The following is a 19,869-nucleotide window of genomic DNA, read 5'->3' as shown; positions in this document are numbered from 1 at the left end:
ATCCATGAAGTTAAAAATAAAATTAAAGATCCAGGGAAGTTGTAAGTGGTCAAGTGGCATTACCTAATGGTTTAAGTGGTAGTGAAGCATGCCTGGACCCATAAGTCTTAATTTAGCAAAATGCTGTTAGTTTCATTCCCAGTTGGTGATAGCCCAGCAGGGCCTGGGTCACAGGTTCCTGCCCCAGGTGAGCAGGTTGCTTTGTCTGTGCCATAGCCTCAGATCTTTGAAGCTCACAGACTACCTTCCTTTGCCCAATTTGACCATGACCTCCCATGGAGGTCACTAAGAATATCCAGTACTATTCCTTGAAAAACCCTCCAGTGGGCTGGAGAGATGGCTCAGCAGGTAAGAACACTGACTTGTTCTTCCAAAGGTCCTGAGTTTAAATCCCAGCAACCACATGGTGGCTCACAACCACCCATAATGAGATCTGATGCCCTCTTCTGGTGCGTCTGAAGACAGATACAGTGTACTTATATATAATAATAAATAAAACTTTGGGCCGGAGCAAGCAGGGACTGAGCAATCGGGACTGACCAGAGCGAGCAGAGGTCATAAAAATTCAATTTCCAACAACCACATGAAGGCTCTCTACAGCTACAGTGTACTCACATACATAAAATAAATAAATAATTCTTAAATAAATAAATAAAATAAAAACGGCTTAAAAAATCTCTGAAACCTAAATAAATTAATAAAACATTTTTGTTTTTCTAAAGATATGTTTCAAAAGGGTGGGACTAGCCTGGAGAGATGGCTCATAAGTTGAGCCCTGGCTACTTTTGTAAAGGACCTGGGTTGAGTTCCTAGACCCTACATGACAGCTCCCAACCATCTGTAACTCCAGTTTCAGGGGATCTGGCACCCTCTTCTGGCCTCTGTGGGCACCAGTCACACACCTGGTGTTCAGATGTACATGCAGGCAAAACACCCATAAACATAAAACAAGAAATTTTTTTTTTTAAGGTAGAGACAGCTGGCAGGGTGGCTCAGCAGGTAAAGGCACTTGTCACCAAGTCTCATGACCTGAGTTTGATCTCTGAAACCACACAGAAAATTAAAAAACCAACTTCCGGTCTCTGACCTCCATATAGACATCATAGCATGTGTGCCCTAGCTCCATAAATAAGTGAAAATATTTTTAATAATAATAATAACATGTAAAACCCTCACTGGGTTTTTGTCCTCATTGCCCCAAAGCAGCTGGCACCAGTATTTCACGTCTCTCTGCCATTCTAAAGAGCTAAAAGGGCAGAGAAACGTGAAGCCTAGATAGGCCACGTGCGTCATGATTCAGGGCCACAGGCATGGACTCTATCGCTGAATTCCAGCCACCCTCAGGCCCACGGAATGTTCTTTCTGATAGACAGTACCTAGCAGTCCTGGGTTCTCCTGGCCATTGACTTTCTTGCTTTGGGTTAATGGGCAGGTGTCATTGTGAAGGACACGTCTTAGGATTCTGTTCTCGCCTTGTCTTCAGAGAGAAGTTCCTGGATCACATACGAGGAAGTCTGGAGCTGGTAAAAGGCTTGGGCTTGGTAGCGGCTGAGTAACTCAGTGGTCATTGCTGTGGGTGGAGGTATGGATTTCCCCTGGCACTCCATACCTGGGCCCCCAGGGGCCAATATTTCCTATGTAATCTATTTGCCAGCTGTGGCAGGGAGCTGTGGAAGTTTCTAATAGGGGGCCCGGGAGCCCAGAGAGATGGCTCAGAAGTTACAGGAGTGCTATACTCTCTTCTGGAGGACCCAAGCTCCATTCCCAGCACCGATGTTGGACAGTTCACAAGCACTTCTAACTGCAGTACCAAGGCTTCCCACAACCTCTTCTGGCCTCTGGTGGCACCCACATTCACATTTACAGCTCCTCACAAAGACACATAACTTAAAGATAAATCTTTATTTAAAAAAAAAAAAAAAAAAAGGGAACAGTTTCTCTAAGTTGGACTGGGCCAAAGTAAAACAGTAACTGAAGATTATGCCAGCTGCCCTTTGGTCACAGGATCAGTATTAGGCATGAAAAAAAGCATTTCATCTTACAGAAATCCAGGTCTGGGGATTCTGGTAATAGGGGTTGAAGTCACCAAGCCCCTCCCACAGTGAAGGTGCTCATACACTGGACTGGGCCTCACTTTTACCTTGGAGGAAACCTAAGCAAAGAGTTGGTGAAGCCTCCACAGGAGGTTGTGCCAAGAGAGCTACTTAGTGGCCAAGTTCCTTCCTCTACCCACAGTGTGGCTGCCTCTCTCTCCTGGTGTGTTATGACAACTTGGAATATAATCTACATGTCAGCATCAGCTTTCCGGAATACCTGCTTCTCAGATTCTCAGAGAAGCCGGCGGTGGGGATGAAGGTAAGACAGGAAATCGCTCTGGAGTCACTGAGGCCACCTCTGGCTTTGGAGCATCCCCAACACCTCCCATGGAATGAAGTCTTTTAAATTGCCTTTTGGGAAGATTGACCGGACAGCTGGGTTGCCTCCGTCTGCTCTTGCCCAGCTTCCTGTCTGTAGAGCCTGTGAGAGGAATGGAGAAGCACCTTGGGGGAGCATGACCTGATTGAGTAGTGTGGGCACAGGGCTGGCAGGATGTCACAGAGGCTGCCTGTGAGCAGGCTGCAGGGTGGTTTTTCTTCTTGCCAGAGAGGCTGGGTGTCTGGGAGAGTCAGACCTCTGCTTAAATAAAACTAGCCAAGGTCCCTTGGGCCTGTCCTATTGTCTGTAGCCTCTCATGTGAGGAGCCGTCCTGCTATTGGACTTGGATTCTACAGTCCCTGCTGTGACTGATAGGAGACAGAGGCCCTGGGAGGAGAGACCTGTAACTCGTGCCAGTGTCTGAACTGCAGGAGTTGGCATCTGGTATTGAGGACATTGGCCTGCAGTACCTGTTAGAGGTGTCACAGGTGGTTGTCCAAGATTCCCCCGGAGACTAAGACTTCGAGATCTGGAATATCTTGCCAAGGTCACAAGAAAGTAAGGTTCAAGGTGAGGCCTGGCCAGCACTGTTTTATGTGGCCTTGAGATAGTTACTCACCTTCCTAGGCTCCTTCCTCATCTCCAAAGGGAGAGAGGGAGAGAGAGAGAGAGAGAGAACAGGATAATCCAAATGAGGGACTCAACTCTCTGCTCTTGAAGATGCTCAAGGCAGCAAGATTGTCTTCATCTCAGTTTGTCTCAGTTCTACTATGCTTAAGAACATTATTTGCACATAAATTTATATTTGCATATAAACAGATAATATGCATGCTTTACTCTGCATAATCATAATAATAAAATTATTATTATGGGGCCACAACTCCCACACTAACTACACAGAGACGTCACAGTCCAGAGCCACATAGTTCCTACATGCTGCTGGGCTATGGCCTTCCAGTCTCTCTTTCCTTGTCTGTCTTTTTTTTTTTTTTTGGTTTTTCGAGACAGGGTTTTTCTGTATAGCCCTGGCTGTCCTGGAACTCACTTTGTAGACCAGGCTGGCCTCGAACTCAGAAATCCGTCTGCCTCTGCCTCCCGAGTGCTGGGATTAAAGGCGTGCGCCACCACGCCCGGCTTTGTCTGTCTTGATAACAAATCTTTTTTCCATTTTACTGAAGCGGATGAAAGAAAGTATTAGTCCAGGATGGCCCTCAAAACCCTACTCTCTACATCCTGGTGTTCCTGCCCTTTCTGCATCTGCCTGCTGCCAGTCTGACTATCCCAGCTGTCATGGAACCTTCTGTGAGAAAGAGGGCATGCCTCCCCGTGAATGAATGAAATCTCAGATTCCTGCCCTTTCTGTTGTAAGCTAATCTGAGGAGCAGACACAAGCCTTTCCCAGCCCCGTAGCGGTGGCCAGTAGCAACTTGAACTGCAAAGATTTACTATCAATTGTGTTATAAGGGCTAAAGGGATTTATGGACGTTTTCTGTGCGTCTGTGGACACAGAACCGTAGTTCCAACTGAACAGAGCCAGAGGAAACGCAGTGGGCCTTGTTAAATAGAAAGAATGAGTCTAATGTATACAGAGTGAGGCTGAGGACAGAAGGAGAGGGGTTCACCCTGTTAAATATTTACAATTTGAGTCCAAAGATGGTGGCAGAGGGTAATTTCTGTAATATATTCCTCCCTCTAAACCCACCTTGCATGAAAAACTGCACCAGGCACAAAGCACTGCTCATGAATATTCATGGGCCAACTCCCCTTGCTATTTGGAAATTGGGTCTGGTGCTAAAACTCTACCCCCCAACCCCCAAAGGCAGCCCTCTACAGGAAACCCTTAAGCTGAGCGGACAGAGTCTGCCTTGCAGTTGGGTCAGAGGGCATGGCCCGGGGAGGGGTCAGCTCTGTTTCCACTCTGTGCTGTGAAAGCTGAACCTTCATGGAGCTTTTCGAGCTGCATTTTGGGCTATTTAGCTTCAAAAACAAAAGATTTATTTTCCTCCTCTTCTCCTTTTGGGTTTTGTTCTCCTCTGGCAGCAGTGACACATGTGGGTCTGGAAGCTGGGAAGGCCAAAAAAACCACACTCCCCTCCCAAAGTGGAAAAAAAAGGACAGACTCTAAGCAGAAAGAGAACCTACCCTGCATGCCAGAAGCCAGCGCAAACATTCCCAACACTCACCATGGCTTCTTCTCCTCTTTTTAAGGGAGAAAATAAATATTAGCACGTGTTATGTGAATGCTTACAGCACACCTTGAGTGTACAGCTGTGTACAGGGGGTGTGTGAGCCTCCTGCTTGCTGCAGTAGCCCCGGTTAGGTCTCCCTTATCTGTCAGATGGGCCTATGGTTGGTTCCCTTTCACAGATAAGAAAACTGAGGCCTAAAGTTTTGTCTCTAGTCACAGGGACCTTCTCAATAGATAAACTAAATAATCTGATTTTTTGTTTGTTTTCCGAGACAGGGTTTCTCTGTATAACCCTGGCTGTCCTGGAACTCACTTTGTAGACCAGGCTGGCCTCGAACTCAGAAATCCGCCTGCCTCTAACTCCCAAGTGCTGGGGTTAAAGGTGTGTGCCACCACTGCCCAGCGATCTGATTTTAACTGCTTGCAGTCTCATTCTCTCAATCTGGGGGAAAAGGACACCCTCCAAGCTCCATGCAGACCTTAACATCGGTCTCTCATGTTGGCCCTTCAGAGGAAAGAGTCATGACTGACTATGCAAAAAATCACATTGGAGCTCAGGTCCCTGGATGGAGACAAGGACTGAGGCTTGTTTTCACACCACTCTCACACACTGGCAGGATGGCTGTGCTATCCATCTGGATTTTCTCTTTGGAGTACCATGGAGGGGAAGTGGCTACTAGCCTTGAAGAGTAGCCGGCCGGCTGTTGTGATTTTGTTCAAAGCTGCTTCTCCCCTTGACCCGTCCAGCAGGTCCAGTTATTCGAGGGTCACGAGGGGACCTCCTCCTAAGAACCAAATGGGGGGTAGAGAGAGACGAGGGCCTTGTACGAATAACGACACGGAAACCGTTCTGGAATGTATCAAAGCCCCGTATTTTGAGAAAGACCCAAGGCTTAAATGCACAAGCAAAAGGGGAAGTACAGTTTCTTATCAGTGGGAGGGGTAGGGCAATACAAGCAAAAGGGGAAGTACTTATGGGAGGGGGGCAATAGAAATTCTTTCTTTTGGCAGCTACACGGGGAAGCAGGAACTTGGTGGTATCAGGGTGTGGTCAGGACATCGGCAATGGCTTAGGGCTGGAACATTCTTGGAATCGGTAGGGCTGGAACATTCTCGGAATCGGTGTGTCGGTGGCCCGCTTTTGACCCCCTTTTCTTCTCGGGGGGAGAGGCCCAATTCAGAGATCAAGAGTTGTCTTAATAGCTCCCAACATCTCCCCCGTTTTAATATTTTTATAAAGGCATAATGTATAATAAATTTGTAGCCACGTTTTATCGATCGCTTAAATGTCTGTTTGCTCACCGGGTGATTCTCTTAAAACCACGAAGGACACAAGGACAAGTCATCTATGAGGCTTGAATTAATGGTCCCAGTCTGTTGGATATAACCTGGGCCAGCCAAGGGATTTAGGAACGAAGCAAGCTCCGTGGGTAGAGGTAGAGGTCTGATCCCCAGTGTACAATGTTAGGGGCTATGTACAGGATTGACTCTTAGGCCCACAGACTTCTACCCAGAGTAACCCTGACCTGCTCCCGTGCCGTTTTTTCTGGGGGAAGGATCCTAGGGCACTCAACCTTCATGCAATCAGACATGCCTCTCAGAGACTGTCTAACAGCTTCCAGACTAATCTCTGTGCAGTACTTAGTCTTACAACTCTCACGGGCGACGGCTTCAAGTTCCAATTTTTCGATGTGTCTAGCCTGGGATGACTGTTTAGTTTCCAATGTGGCGAGAACATATATTACCATGTCGGAAGCACAGACTAAGGCAATCTATAAATGATTCGTGGCATGAGACTGATGGCCGAATTTGGGGGAGGGGAATGATCTTACTTAAGCATTTTATGGAAATTGAGTCTCTCTCCCCGAGAAGAGGGTGATGAAGCGGTATCCATGTCTGCCTCTTCCCCAGTAACCTGCTTGTTATCACCAACGTCCAGCCGATGGTAATGAACTGAAACAAATGAGCTTGAAAGAGATGAATCAATTTGAGATTTAACAAATCGGGTCAATTTCTGAAATGCCCAAGGACTGAAGGAAATCAATATTAGGAGTCCCAATAGGGGCCCCACAAGGGAGGACAACAAGGTTGAGAGCCAGGGGGAGGTTGAAAAACCAGTTTTAGTAGTCCACCTTTCCCCTAGGCCATTGTAAATACATGTGCATGGGTGTAACTCAGCTATCTATAGTTCTATTTACTCTGGTTTCTCTTTAGGTCTTAAACTTTCTTAACAAAATGCGCAGTACGTAGCTGCTGATCTAAAGCTATGGTAGATACCTTTTCAAAGTTTGCATTCCCAGATTTTTAAACCAAGGATCATTTCCTAACTCTAATAGGCAGCAAAACATAAGCAGGTCTCTTACAAAAACATAACAGTAGATTCCTTATCTAAATTAGGATCTACACAATTAGTTAATTGACAAGAATTACAATGAATATAAAAAGACTTGCCAAGATTGGCGATCTTAACTCTTAAAATTATCTAACAATAAGCATATAGGTAAGGTACAACTTTATAGCTATAAGGAGCTGGCCTGAATGGCAAAAAAACAGTGTCTCTGATGAAAGCATCTTGTACATTCTCTGTACCAGTCTTTTTGCCTCCCGAGTCAGCTTTTTTAGTTGTTTTTATTTTAAGTTGGCACCAGGTTGGTACTCCTTGCTGCAGCCCATGGTGGAGATACGAAGTTTCTTCATCTGTTTGTAAGTGGCTGCTCTCCGATTCCTCCTCTCTTGTGCACTCAACACAGCTTTCTGGTCACCACTGTCAGGGCACTCACAGGTCACAGGTCAGCCTGTCACATTGGAAGCTAGCATGCTCTTGTAGCATTCTGTGGAAGAAACAGAAACATTCCCTCTTCCCCCCATATTAAGTATCTGAACAGGATCATGGCATGTGTTGTGCACGGGGATATAATCCCCCCTTCTTTGTTTTTAAAGAAGGTATAGTTTTTAAGGTTTTACAATATCTTGTCTTTGAGAATTATAAAATATATCTCAGTAACATGCGTAACATTAAATTGTTGACAAAACATTTCTTGGAGGTTTTGAAAATAAAAATTTTGAAGCAAATTTGTACCACAATTTTTCAGTATAACTAAAACTCTAAATATTAAAAATATTGTCTCTGAATCTTATTCCCCAGAACTTTAAACTTTCCTTTAGAGGCATTGGCTAATAGAATACTTTTTACTTAGGAAACAATATATACTGAAAGATTTAAACTTTGTTTTTTGTATTGAAGCAGACAATAAAAAATTTTACATATTGTAAAGCTATGTTAGCCATACCTACAGGCAAAATTATCTAGTGATCACCAGTTCATTAAAAGCAAAACTCTTTGAATTTAAGCATTATTTTAAACATCTGAATAGATTTGCAACAAAGCTAAAAAGAAATTCTTTTGAACACAGGGGAAACTTTCTCAGGCACTGTTTGCAAGATAAAAGGTTACAAGCTTTTTTGGGGCTGCCTTGAGCCCTGCATTAACTCAAACGTAAAATATTTTTTAATCTGAGCATTTTGGCCCTCTTGTAATGAGGACAGATTCTAGAGGAACAATTCAACTGTCTGTCCATGCCTCTGATTTTGGACAATCTTTCTTAGATGACTTATACCTTAAACATTTTTTTATAACCTTTTATGGTCCTGTAAAGCCGCAACCATAGCCAAACTGATTGTGTGAGGGTCTAATTTCTGCACAAAGATGAATATATCTAGTTAACTCTGCCTTGCTTTGTATGGCTGAATGGCCAAAGTGAGTGGCTTTAATGTAATCATAAGATGATTACTCTTGTAATAATCTTAATTAACAATATATGAGTAAGTTAAAAATCTTAAGCTTTTGATCAAATTGCAAACTGCAGTCAATGGGACACTGGCAATTTTAACCATAATTTTTAAGTTTTCGTTGCAATATTAGAATATATCTATATATCGCTTCTCGGCCTTTTGGCTAAGATCAAGTGTAGAATATATCTATAACTTTTGGAAAGTAAGACCCAATTTTAAACAATTTATTCTCCTTAAAATCAATACTAGAAACATCACTATTACGTTACAAAGTTTGACTGCCAATTCATGAATGTATGACAGTGCAAATTTTAATGTTCTATTAAGGAGACATTGTTTTAAAATCTTATCTCTATAAGACTACTTTTTAGGATAAGAATTACATAAAATATTATCTCAATTTAGAAGTATCTTTAGGGGACTAGCTTTCTGGGCTCGTTTATGCCAGGTGCTTTTGTTTGAAAATGACTCTAGCCCTGAGTTACTGCTTAAGCTAACTTTGTAACCAGTGTTATATCTTTTTAATCATACCCAAATAACTTATAAGCCAATTCTCTATGACCAAGATATGTTGATCATATTTATACCTTTAAGACCAGTCAAAAACCAAATGGAGTGGCTACACGAAGCTTATAAATTTAGATCAAAGAATTTTACTTTTTATAGCTATGCTTATAAGATAAAAAAGCAATTTGTCATTTGCTAAACACAATAATCACAAAATTGCAGAGAATTTTTTAGAAAAAAAACAACTATCAGCTTATTTGCCTTAGAACTAAGAGGTTGCAGATTCTAAGTTTTTCAGCAGGACCTCTCCTGCTGTGCTTGATTTTGGCTAAAGGGAGGGGCCTCTCAGCCTCGGTTGTGCAAACTGAGAGTGATTTAGCAGGTAGAGTTTTAACCATTTTTTTTCTTTCTTTTTTTTTTTTTTTAAACATGAAACATAAAACAGCCAGTCATTCAGACAACGAAACAATCATTCAGACAACGAAACAGAAAACATACATGAATTGACACGTGATTGGTGCACCAACCATAGACAATAGAAAGAGGGTAGAGAATTTCTCCTGTAGGGGCCAGAGAGAATAAAACAGGGCGTCCCCCGATTTCTCTCTGTCCCTGGGAGAGTTCTAAAATCTATTTTTCTCTATCCCTTCCTTTCCTTTTTTGTTTGTAAGAGGCAGCTTGTCAAACCAAGATTAAAATCCAAAATTTTTTAACAGCTTTTGGCAAGTATCCAAAACTTTTAATTTATTTAATCTGAGGGCAAATTTTTGAGAAAACACACAATCTCTATACACTAAATGTCTCAAATAGCCTAAAATTTTACCATGCTAAATCTTTTTTTGAAGCCATTATCAGTCTACACTTAGTCAAATATTTTATAGCCATCTGCAAGAACGCTCTCTAGTTTTTGCAACCAACAAAAACACCATTGACAAAATGAATTAATATGTTTTAGGAAATGATTTTTTATCTTTTAATAAAGCCTAATCTATGAATTTTGACAATGTAGGATTGGGGAGTTGTAAATAAGATAACAGTAAGAATTGAGCTATATTTTGACCTTTATGAAGTCTCTTTAAAACCCATTTTTATTTACTCCAAACGTATTATTGTAAATCTCTAGCAAGGGCCTTGGCGGAAGCATGTCTGGCCCCAACACACAACTTCTTACCCCAGAGTTCTGTCAAGGTAAGCTGAACTGACTTGAAGGGAAGCTGCCTAGTTGTCTGAAAGCGGGGTAAAATTTTCAAATAAGGCTATGCCCTCATAAAAGGGTGGGGAAGCAGAAAAGCACATCCAACAATCTTTAAATTCTGACGCATTATCTCTCTGTGTCTTATTCAACAAGGCTAAAGCAGAAGCATTCAATGTAGACCACAGTAAATCAGTGGAAGAGGGGGGCCTCCCCGCAGGAAGAGTGGGCTGAAACAGGGTCATAGCACGCCCTAGGGCAGGAACAGGGTGGCGGGTACCTGGAAGTTCTATGGATGCTTTATGATTGTTAGGGGTGGTTTTAAGAAGCTGAGCCTTAAAGGTCAGGCCATTGTCATAGTTATCTTGATACAATCTTAGGCCCCAGGTGAGAGGGCGAGAACTTTCCTAAGCCTCTAAGTTCCTCCCTTTAGCAGAAAATTTTATGATCAGTGGATTACACCATCCCTTAGTGGGCTGTAAGGGCCAGGCTGCAGGTCAATGTGTTGAGGAAATTACTGTCGCATCTGCCCTGGTATTCAGGAGCCCTTGAAACTGTTTGCCCTCTAGAAACAAAGTCAGCATGGGCCGTGAATCGGTTATTTTCTGTGCCCAGTAGACTTCCGAGGATCTCGGGGAGGATGGTCCTCGCTCTTCTTTCGTATAAGAGAAATGGCCGAATAGTGGGAATGGTAGGGCTTGGGCTATGTGCTCTCTAGCCCTAAGGGTAAGTGGTCCCTGCATGGTGGAGACTAAGATTTTTATCTCCCCATGGTAGTCGGTGTCAACCACTGTAGGAATCACCGTTAGGCCTTGTAAAAGTCTGGACACTCGGCAGATGACGTAAAAAAAGTATTTTGGGGAGGGGGCCCAAATTCACCTGTGTTAACTGCTGTTAATTGAGGCATATAATAATCAGGGATACTCCAGGCAGCATCTGCACCCAATATGAGGACACAGATGTCTACTTTTAACTCCGGCCAATGGGGCTCGGCACCAACCTTGGCGCTGGAGTTAGAGTAGCCCCCATGGCCAGGTTAATAGGCTTAGAAACTTGTTGAGAAAACACATCTACCTCATTACAAAGCTTGATCATACCATTCATATCTAAACTCTTGGTTTTACCTCTCAGGGCAGCCCTACATGCCGAATTGGCATTTTCAAGAGCAAGTTGTCGGACTAACAGACCCTCACTTTCCTCAGGTCCCATAATTCTCTCAGCTGCTTCCTGTAATCTGGCAACGCACTGTGCATAGGACTCTTGGGGCCCTTGTCTGCAGCGAAATTGCCTTTACTACAGATTTTATCAGCAGTCTAGGAGGCTGTCTTTCACAAACTCTGACTTTCAAGTTAAATATTGGCCTCTAGTGAGGACAGACTGAACAACTTTATTTCATTCATTGGGTATCAAGTAGCCTTCTCTTGCTAAACCTTCTAATATAGATACTGTGTACGGGCGGCTTAGTTTTGCTTCAATCGGGAGTTTTCTAAAAAATCTTCAGTAAGGGCTAGGAAGCGAGCACCTTCTCCGCCCTCTTCTACCTGTTTAAGGAGCTCTCTGATGATTCCCCAATTGCTAAAAAGGACTCAGGGACATCTTCTCCTTGTTTTATCAAAGCATTAATATCTTTACCTACTTTATTCTAAGAACCATTAATACCAGCCATGGACATCTCTCGTCCACAAAACAAAAACATTTTATTAAATACTTTTTTTTTTTAAACTCTTATCCCTCTCTCCTTAAGAGAACCCTTCATCTCTTGACCTAAATTCCCCATGGTTGATGGGACAACAACTGAATGCCTAGGCTTACCTCCCGACGTCCGTCCACGACACTCGAGCGAAGTGGCGGGGGGACTGTCCCACTGTCTCACTGTCTGCGCGGTACCTCTTTAATCCGTTGTCCGAAGGGCGGTCGTACCTCGTGCTCCACGTCGGGCGCCACTTGACCCGTCCAGCAGGTCCAGTTATTCGAGGGTCACGAGGGGACCTCCTCCTAAGAACCAAATGGGGGGTAGAGAGAGACGAGGGCCTTGTACGAATAACGACACGGAAACCGTTCTGGAATGTATCAAAGCCCCGTATTTTGAGAAAGACCCAAGGCTTAAATGCACAAGCAAAAGGGGAAGTACAGTTTCTTATCAGTGGGAGGGGTAGGGCAATACAAGCAAAAGGGGAAGTACTTATGGGAGGGGGGCAATAGAAATTCTTTCTTTTGGCAGCTACACGGGGAAGCAGGAACTTGGTGGTATCAGGGTGTGGTCAGGACATCGGCAATGGCTTAGGGCTGGAACATTCTTGGAATCGGTAGGGCTGGAACATTCTCGGAATCGGTGTGTCGGTGGCCCGCTTTTGACCCCCTTTTCTTCTCGGGGGGAGAGGCCCAATTCAGAGATCAAGAGTTGTCTTAATAGCTCCCAACATCCCCTGGCACGGTTAGTGGCGGTGTGAAGCTGACCGCTGCCTCTGCCCTCTGTAGCGGTGGTGTGAAGCCTCTCTCTGCATGCAGTGTCTGCTTGGTGAGTGTTTTGGATAAGAATCTGTAATTAGGTCATTTGTGGGGACTGGTGACCTCAGACATAGCAATGCCCACTTTCAACTCATGTTTTAGTTCTTGGGTAAAACGTTACGTCTCAGTTTATGCAACCCAGATACAAGCTTTTTCATTCTGGCTAGTTTGGATGTTGCAAAGGGACTGCCTGGCCTGTAGCCATCACAGGGTGAGGTCCCATGGCCCAAGTCTAAAAGCACAGAAGCTCTGGTTGGGTGGCTGTGTGAGCCCTTCGGAACTGAAGTCACAACCTGGCGTTCTCTTGTTCCTTTGGCCCGTGCGCAGGAGAGACCAGAGGGCATAGGGGAACCAACCCCATTTGGCAGCTGTTTTACTTCCCAGGTTCTGGTCTGTTGGCACATGATGTCATCAGAGAAGCTGCCAGAGGTGAACACTGTGGGAAATGTCTCTTTCTTCTGACCTCCCCTTACTCTCTCTACCACGGCACTGTGGAGGCAGATGGCCACAGAGGTGGGGTGGTAACTAAATCAGCAGGCTGGATTCCAGGCTGGGACTGCTAGGTTCTGACCTTTTTATCTTTGTCCTCTTTCTCATCTCTAAGACCAAGGCACCTAACAGAACAACTTAAAAGAAAGGAGGATTAGTGTGTGTGTGTTGCTCATGTTTTTTGGAGTGTGCAATCCATGGTTACTTGGCCCTGCGTGCTTGGGCACAATGTCATGATGGCAGTAGCGTGTGACAGAGGAACTTCAGGGCAGACGAGAAACAGAAGAGGATGGTGGTCCTTTTAATCTTTTATTCCAGCTGATGGGGTGGTATCACCCACACATGGGGTGGGTCTCCCACACTCAGTTAATCTTCTTTGTAAACGAGAAGGTATGCTTCATCCATCTCCTAGGTAACTCTAGTTCCGTTGACTTCACAGTGCAGATTATTCCTTTCTGGCCTGAACTCTTTCACAGAGGCATCTTCGCAAGTGGGTTTCCTCAGTGTGCCTGTTTGTTCCAGGTTAATGGCACTCTCAGTTCACAGTGGTTCTAACTGTCTAGCCTCCTCTGTGGCTGCAGTATATATGTTGAGAACTTCCTTCCTCTCTGAAGTTTGGGTCGAGGCCACATGCTCTCTCATGGTAGAAGGTTGAAGAGTCGCCCATGTCTTGTTTTACTGGGTGTTGTTTTTCCATTTTTCTTCAGAAATGTGGGCGTTTAGTCAATCTGAGAATTACACAGAGAAAGGGAGACTCCTGTGACTCTTCTGTGGGTTCCTCACCAGAGCACAGTGTGCTAACAGAGCCATGGGCTGTACGGCGGCTTTTAACAAGCTGGCTTCCAAAGGCCACCAGGTGGAAGAACTCGGATTCTTAGCAGAGTCAAGCACCAATCTGCAGGGCAAAACCAGGAAGGAGGCAGGCTCTAACATGCCTACACTGCCTGAAACTGATCTTAAGAACCCACCACTCCCGACAGCTATGCAAATCTGTAAACTCCCTTCCACCAGGTTCCCTCTAATGGGAGAGTCATGTCAGAGAAGATACTATGGCACAGCCATGACCAAGACAAAACTGGACGAGTGTCCCAACATGGTATGTTTATAAGTGAGCGAATCAAGATTCCACCCAGAACTCTGTCATGAGCTACGGCCCTGTGTAAAGACACACATTTGAACACCTAGGACTCTGTCACGAGCAACGGCTGTGTGCGAGGACACACATTTGAATGAACAGGAGTGGCCTGATCACACTGTTTTCTGTTGCTGGGCTATGAGGACAAAGAACCAAGGAGTCTTCCATTCAGATAAGTGATCTGGGTTGACAATATGACTCTAGTTAATCCACTTGCTAATGGACTGTCTCCCAGTTGAAGATGGTGGCAGATACATGTTTTGGGGAGTTCTGCAGATACTTGGAAATTTAACGAGAGGACACAGGGTACTGTACTTATTGTTTTTGGGTTCAGAGAGTGTTCTTTCACTCGGTGGTTTTCCCATCGCCACTTTTTCCTTTTGCCTTCTGCAGTCTCAGCAACTGTAAGGACTGTGGTGAGACACTGTGTTTCACAGACGAGAAACCCAGATCTTGTCAAATCCACAGCTGGGACATAGGTGAGCCCAGCCTTTTACAGACCTCCCAACCGAGTGTGTGGACTGTCTCCACACCTAGCTAGCCCATACCAGACTGGAGATGAGAGCTTCTCGACTGGTCGGCTGTAGAGAGAAAGGGCATAGAAGTCAGAACAGTGTGGCCGTGTGTGTGTGTGTGTGTGTGTGTGTGTGTGTGTGTACTGTTGTAGTTATCTCTGCGTTGAGGTGGTGTGTAGTGGTATACAGTCTTGTGAGAACATTTTATTTTATTTTGTGTACAACGGATATAGCCTAGGACCTTGCCCGTGATAGGCAATCACCACCCAGCTTTCTTTTAATTTTTGGTTTGAGGTGAGGGTGCCCAGGCAGGCCTTGAACTTGCTGTCTCATAGCCTCATGAGTAGCTGCACCTCCAGACTTGGCTTGGGTGGGTTATCTGTGACAGCAGGAAAGTAGGACTTTCTTATGCTTGGCCTGTTATTCCTTGGCTAGCGACTTAGCTCCTCCTGCCAAAGTCCCAACCCTTGCTGCTCCCCGCCTGCCACAGACTTCCCAACAGAAAGAGACAGAGCAGCTGCCTCCCCATCTCTTTGCTCTCTGGCTTTTTTTAAAGTCCCAAAGGCTCTTGATGTGGGGCTGGGCCCAGCTGTCAGGCTCACACAGTGCTAGGAAGCAAGATGAGGGGCTCTCAGCAAGGGCTTTGGGTATAAGCAGGTGAATTTATAAAGATCCTTCAGTTGGGCAACCCTTGTGTACAAAAACTATGCAAAGAAATGAAGGATCTGATCAAACTTTGCTAATTTCACATTGGAGGCTACTTCAGTAATAATTATAGTTACATAGACTTATGTATCAGGTTTAATTGCTGTATGTGAATTATTTAACTTAATATTCAGAACACCCTTCAAGAAGCTTTTTGGGTTTTTTCTTCCCTTTATTTCAAACCTTGTTTCCTTTCTTTCAAGACTTGTTGCATGCTAGGTAAGAACTGTCACTGAACTATGTACTAGCCTAATACAGGTATACTGCTTTGTAAAACCCATCCCCATTCCAGTACCAATGCCCACCACCATTCCTGACAAGGCCAAACTTCTCTGACTCCTATCCCCAGGCAACGCAGCGGAACCTCCCTTATCTCTGAACCTGAGGTTGACGAGGCTACTGACGCTCGGTGGCTCAGCCCATAAAGACCTCAGCTGCGTTATATTTAGACCACAGTTTCCATGGCTGTTTTGAATAACCCAAGAGTGAGCTTGATGGCTGGCAGGTGTTTGTAGCAAGAAATCTTCTTCTTCTCCTTTTCCGGTTTCTAGAGATTGAACCCAGGGCCTTATTGCATGCTAGGCAAGTCCTGCTCCACTACTGAGCCGCATGCCCAGCTATTGCCAATTGAGGTTAAGAGCCCAGGGAGCTCTGAATAGAAGGTAAAGGGCAACACCTTTCTCCCCCTGCCCTCCCTACACTCCACACTCCCACCGTAGGCTCTTTGGGAACCAATGCCTCTGCATCCTGTTTATTTATTTTTATTTTAAATTTTTTTGGAACTCTTCATTTTGCATGTATGGTTGTGTTGCTGGCATGTATATCTGTGCACTACATGCATTCTCTGTGCCTGAGAAGACCAGAAGAGGGCATCAGATCTACTGGAACTGGAATTATGGAAAGTTGCCATGCGGGTGCTGGGACTTGAACCAAGGCCTTCAGGAGCAGCCAGTGCTTTTAACCAATGAGCCACATCTCCAGCCACATCATGAATGTTTAAAGAAAATAATTACATTATTAAATTTTTTTAAATGGGGGTGTGTGTCAAGCTATCTCTGACTCTGTATGCCCAATCTCCAATCTCTCTCTGGACATGTTTTTAGAAAACTTCAGCTCTGTGAGCACACCTCAGTGTATTAAGAGAGAAGAGGAAGTGGGTGACTGACTGACTGGTTATTTCCCATAGAGATATGGGAGAATAACATAGGAGAATATGCTGTGAACATCTCAGAGATGCAAAAGAGGACAGTGTTAAACAGTATAGGGGGCCTGGGGTGAGCTCGGTGGTATACCACTTGCCCAGCATATATGAGGTTCCACCCTCAGCACCACCAAGGCAGGAGGCAAAAAGAAGGATTTCTTTTTCTTATTTGAGAGGTCACCAGGAGGAAGGACAGGAAAGGTGTCTAAGTGTGTCAGTCTGTCCAGAGCAGGAAACAAATAAACAAAACAAAACAAAATAAAACACAAAACTCCAAAGTTTTAACTGCTGAGGAATTCACACTGAGCCCAGACAAGACAATGGGCTATTTACAGGTGTCCTGTGGGGTGTGTGATGGGAGGGGCACCAAGCGTTGACTCCAAGAATTTCATCTGTCTACAAAGAGGATGTCTTAGAAAAACTGGAACCTGGTTCCTTTCAGATTCTTTAAGGACAAAAGGAATTCCCTGGGGCTCACCCAAGTCTGTTTCTGTTGGCCATTCAAGAGGAGGCGCTCATGTTTGTCCCAAGCCAAGTTCACACAGACATATCACCTTTATGTTGACCTGTGTTTTGGATCCCCCCAGGCCTCCCTCCAGGAGATGGGAGACAGGAGGAGCCTGAAGGAGGTTATTGGGAGTCTTTGTGGTTTCAGTCATAGACCTATTGATAGTTTGGTGTCATTACTGATCTATTCAGAACAGAAGACCTATGCAGGGAAGACTCAGTTACAGAAATAGAAGACTACTGAAAAGAACCTTGCATTCCCAAAACGAAGCCTAGGCCTGAAGACAGCAGAGACTAGATTTGAGTACTACTGCGGAGTAGTTCAGAAGCTTCTATTCTTGCCTCTGCTTAGCCCTTCACAGTCAAGAACAAGAGCGGGGCATCCTCAGGACTTTTTTACAGCAAGTTAGACCCTAACCTGCTTCTGAATTGAGCTCTCTTACCATACCACGGCTGGGCTAGAATCAGACAAGTACTGCAGAATGCTAAGGGGGGCTGAAACTATATAGCCCTAGTGGTAGAACACTTAACTAGCCTGCTTGAAAGCCCAAGTTGAACCCTAGAGCCAATCAATACAGAAAGCAAACCCCTTCTTCACTGATGCTCCCTTCATGAGTCATGAATGCAGCCCATACTTTTTTCTCCCTGTGATAGTGGGAATTAAACCCAGGGCCTTTACCTGTGCTAGAGAGGCGCTCTACGACCTAGCTATGTCCTTAGCCCTTTTTGTCTTTATATTTTTGACCCTGGATGTAACTGCATATGTAGGCAAGGAGTTTGGCTACTCTGTTTTATGCTCCCAGCAGGTTGCGCTCCCAGCCACCCTGAAGACCAGGGAATCTTCAGATCCTTGAATGAAAGACGCACACACACACACACACACACACACACAAGCTTATGTTTAATATGCTGTCTATCTCAATAGCTAGGCACTTCTAATCCTCCGCTTGCTGCCATAGGCCAGTGGCCACTTACCTGAAATCTCACGTGGCTGGTTGGCTTTATCTCCCGCAGCTCCTGTGTCCATCTGTATCCTACCGCTTCATGCACATTTCTCCCTCCTCCTCCCTCTAGCACCCCAGCCTGTGCAAATCTAAGGTTCCCACCCCATCTCCCTTCATCCAGCCATTGGCTGCTGGCATCTTTATTGATTGATCAAGAACCAATTGGGAACAAGGCCCTTCAGCATTTGGACACGAAGATTCCTGAATGAATCAAAGCATCAGAACCAATCTCCAACACCAGGATCTTAGTAAATTGCCCCCAGATTACATCATCAGGCCCAGTCTAATATGTGTTTTCTAAGGCAACCCACTTTCTGAGCATTGGAGAGCTTCAGAGTTAAGGAATAGTATAATATATAAAATATACATTATATAACTATATATACTTTTATATTACATATGCTTATATTTAATATATTTTTAAAGTTAATTAGTTAATTTATTAACATTATATATAATTACATTATATTATATAATAAATTAATTTATCTGCTAAGGGAGTCTTTCCTTGGAAGAGTGGTGAGATAGGCTGACTCTGTGACAGGCTTCAAATTGGCAGTCCAATAGACTAGGCCTAATAACTGGGCAAGTTCAGGCAAGCCCAGGTGGTGACTGGGCTTCTCTCCTACCTTATGCTTTATATAGGGCTAGGAATAACTCCTGAACTTTAGGTCTCCCCCGTAGAGATCCTATATGGGAGGCCCCCCTCATACTACCTAACCTCCAGTCTGATATCTTAGCTGAATATGACCAACATAAGTTTTAAAAATCCTTGGAAGCCCTCCATGGGTTCCAGAAGCAACTCTGACTGCCATCTCCCAGGTTTATGAGTCTGCTCCTTCCCCTGACCCCCATCACTTTGAGCCAGGGGACAAAGTCTGGATCGAGAGACATAACCACAAGACTTGGGAACCATGCTGGAAAGGACCCCACCCTGTGATCCTGACCACGCCAACAGCTGTTAAGGTGCACAGGAGCTGGAGATGGATATACCACTCCCAGATATGGGAGACAAGACCTGACAGTTGAGGTCCCAGCAGAAAAGACTTCCAGATGAAAAGCCACAGGAATGATGGAAGGTCACCCCACATCCTGTCGATCTTCTGAAACTACGACTCCAGCGCTCCTGATCCTGCTTCCTTGCTGCTTTCTCTTTGCTGCACCGGCCACTGACCCCACTATCCCCTGAATCAAACCTGGCAGATGATTAATGCTGCAACTGGTAAGACTGCCAGCTCTACCTCCCACTCGACTCCTGCAGGCACTTGGTTTCCTGATCTTCATGTAGACCTTTGTGACTTGGTAGATGAGGGATGGGACTCTTGGATCAACAGCCCTTTCCTGGTTATGGTTGCAACACCCCCTGCCCGCCAACCACACACACGCACACCAGAGCTGAAGGAACACACAGTCTCAGGCCTTTAAGACTGCCCGGGACATTCTCGGGATCGGAGCCATGAACCAAATGTGGAGGTCCAGAGTCCTTTTTCTTTGTAGCATGGGGATGCAAATCTACTGGTGGATAAGCTGGAAATCCCCCATCAAAGATGACCTCATTGCTGTGACCCAGTTTAGAGATACACAGACATCCAGAGCCAGGTCCCACATAAGAAAAGACACCCAGCCTCCTAGGAGAGAGTCTTGTGGACCTTGTTTTGAGTCCCTTACTCTCTGGGTACCCCAGGGGGAGATGCAGCAGCCTTGTCATCAG

At 44.8% G+C, this 19,869-nt stretch overlaps 1 long non-coding RNA gene and 1 pseudogene across 3 annotated transcripts in view; both read left to right on the top strand.

The window, feature by feature from the left end:
- The first annotated feature begins 2,027 nt into the window (after positions 1 to 2,027).
- Positions 2,028 to 19,869, top strand: part of LOC115031520 (uncharacterized) — a 98,348-nt gene continuing 80,506 nt past the window's right edge. For all 3 annotated transcript variants that reach the window (XR_003837165.2, XR_003837166.2, XR_003837164.2), the window contains exon 1: positions 2,028 to 2,355. This is a non-coding gene — a long non-coding RNA (uncharacterized LOC115031520). The remainder of the gene's footprint in view (positions 2,356 to 19,869) is intronic.
- On the top strand, positions 8,539 to 8,639 carry LOC147006045 (U2 spliceosomal RNA; annotated as a pseudogene).

This window comes from Mus caroli, unplaced genomic scaffold (assembly GCF_978045245.1).
Source record: "Mus caroli unplaced genomic scaffold, Mus_caroli_1 scaffold_1, whole genome shotgun sequence".
Classification (NCBI taxonomy): Eukaryota; Metazoa; Chordata; class Mammalia; order Rodentia; family Muridae; genus Mus; species Mus caroli.
This window is presented reverse-complemented; position numbering and strand designations above follow the sequence as displayed.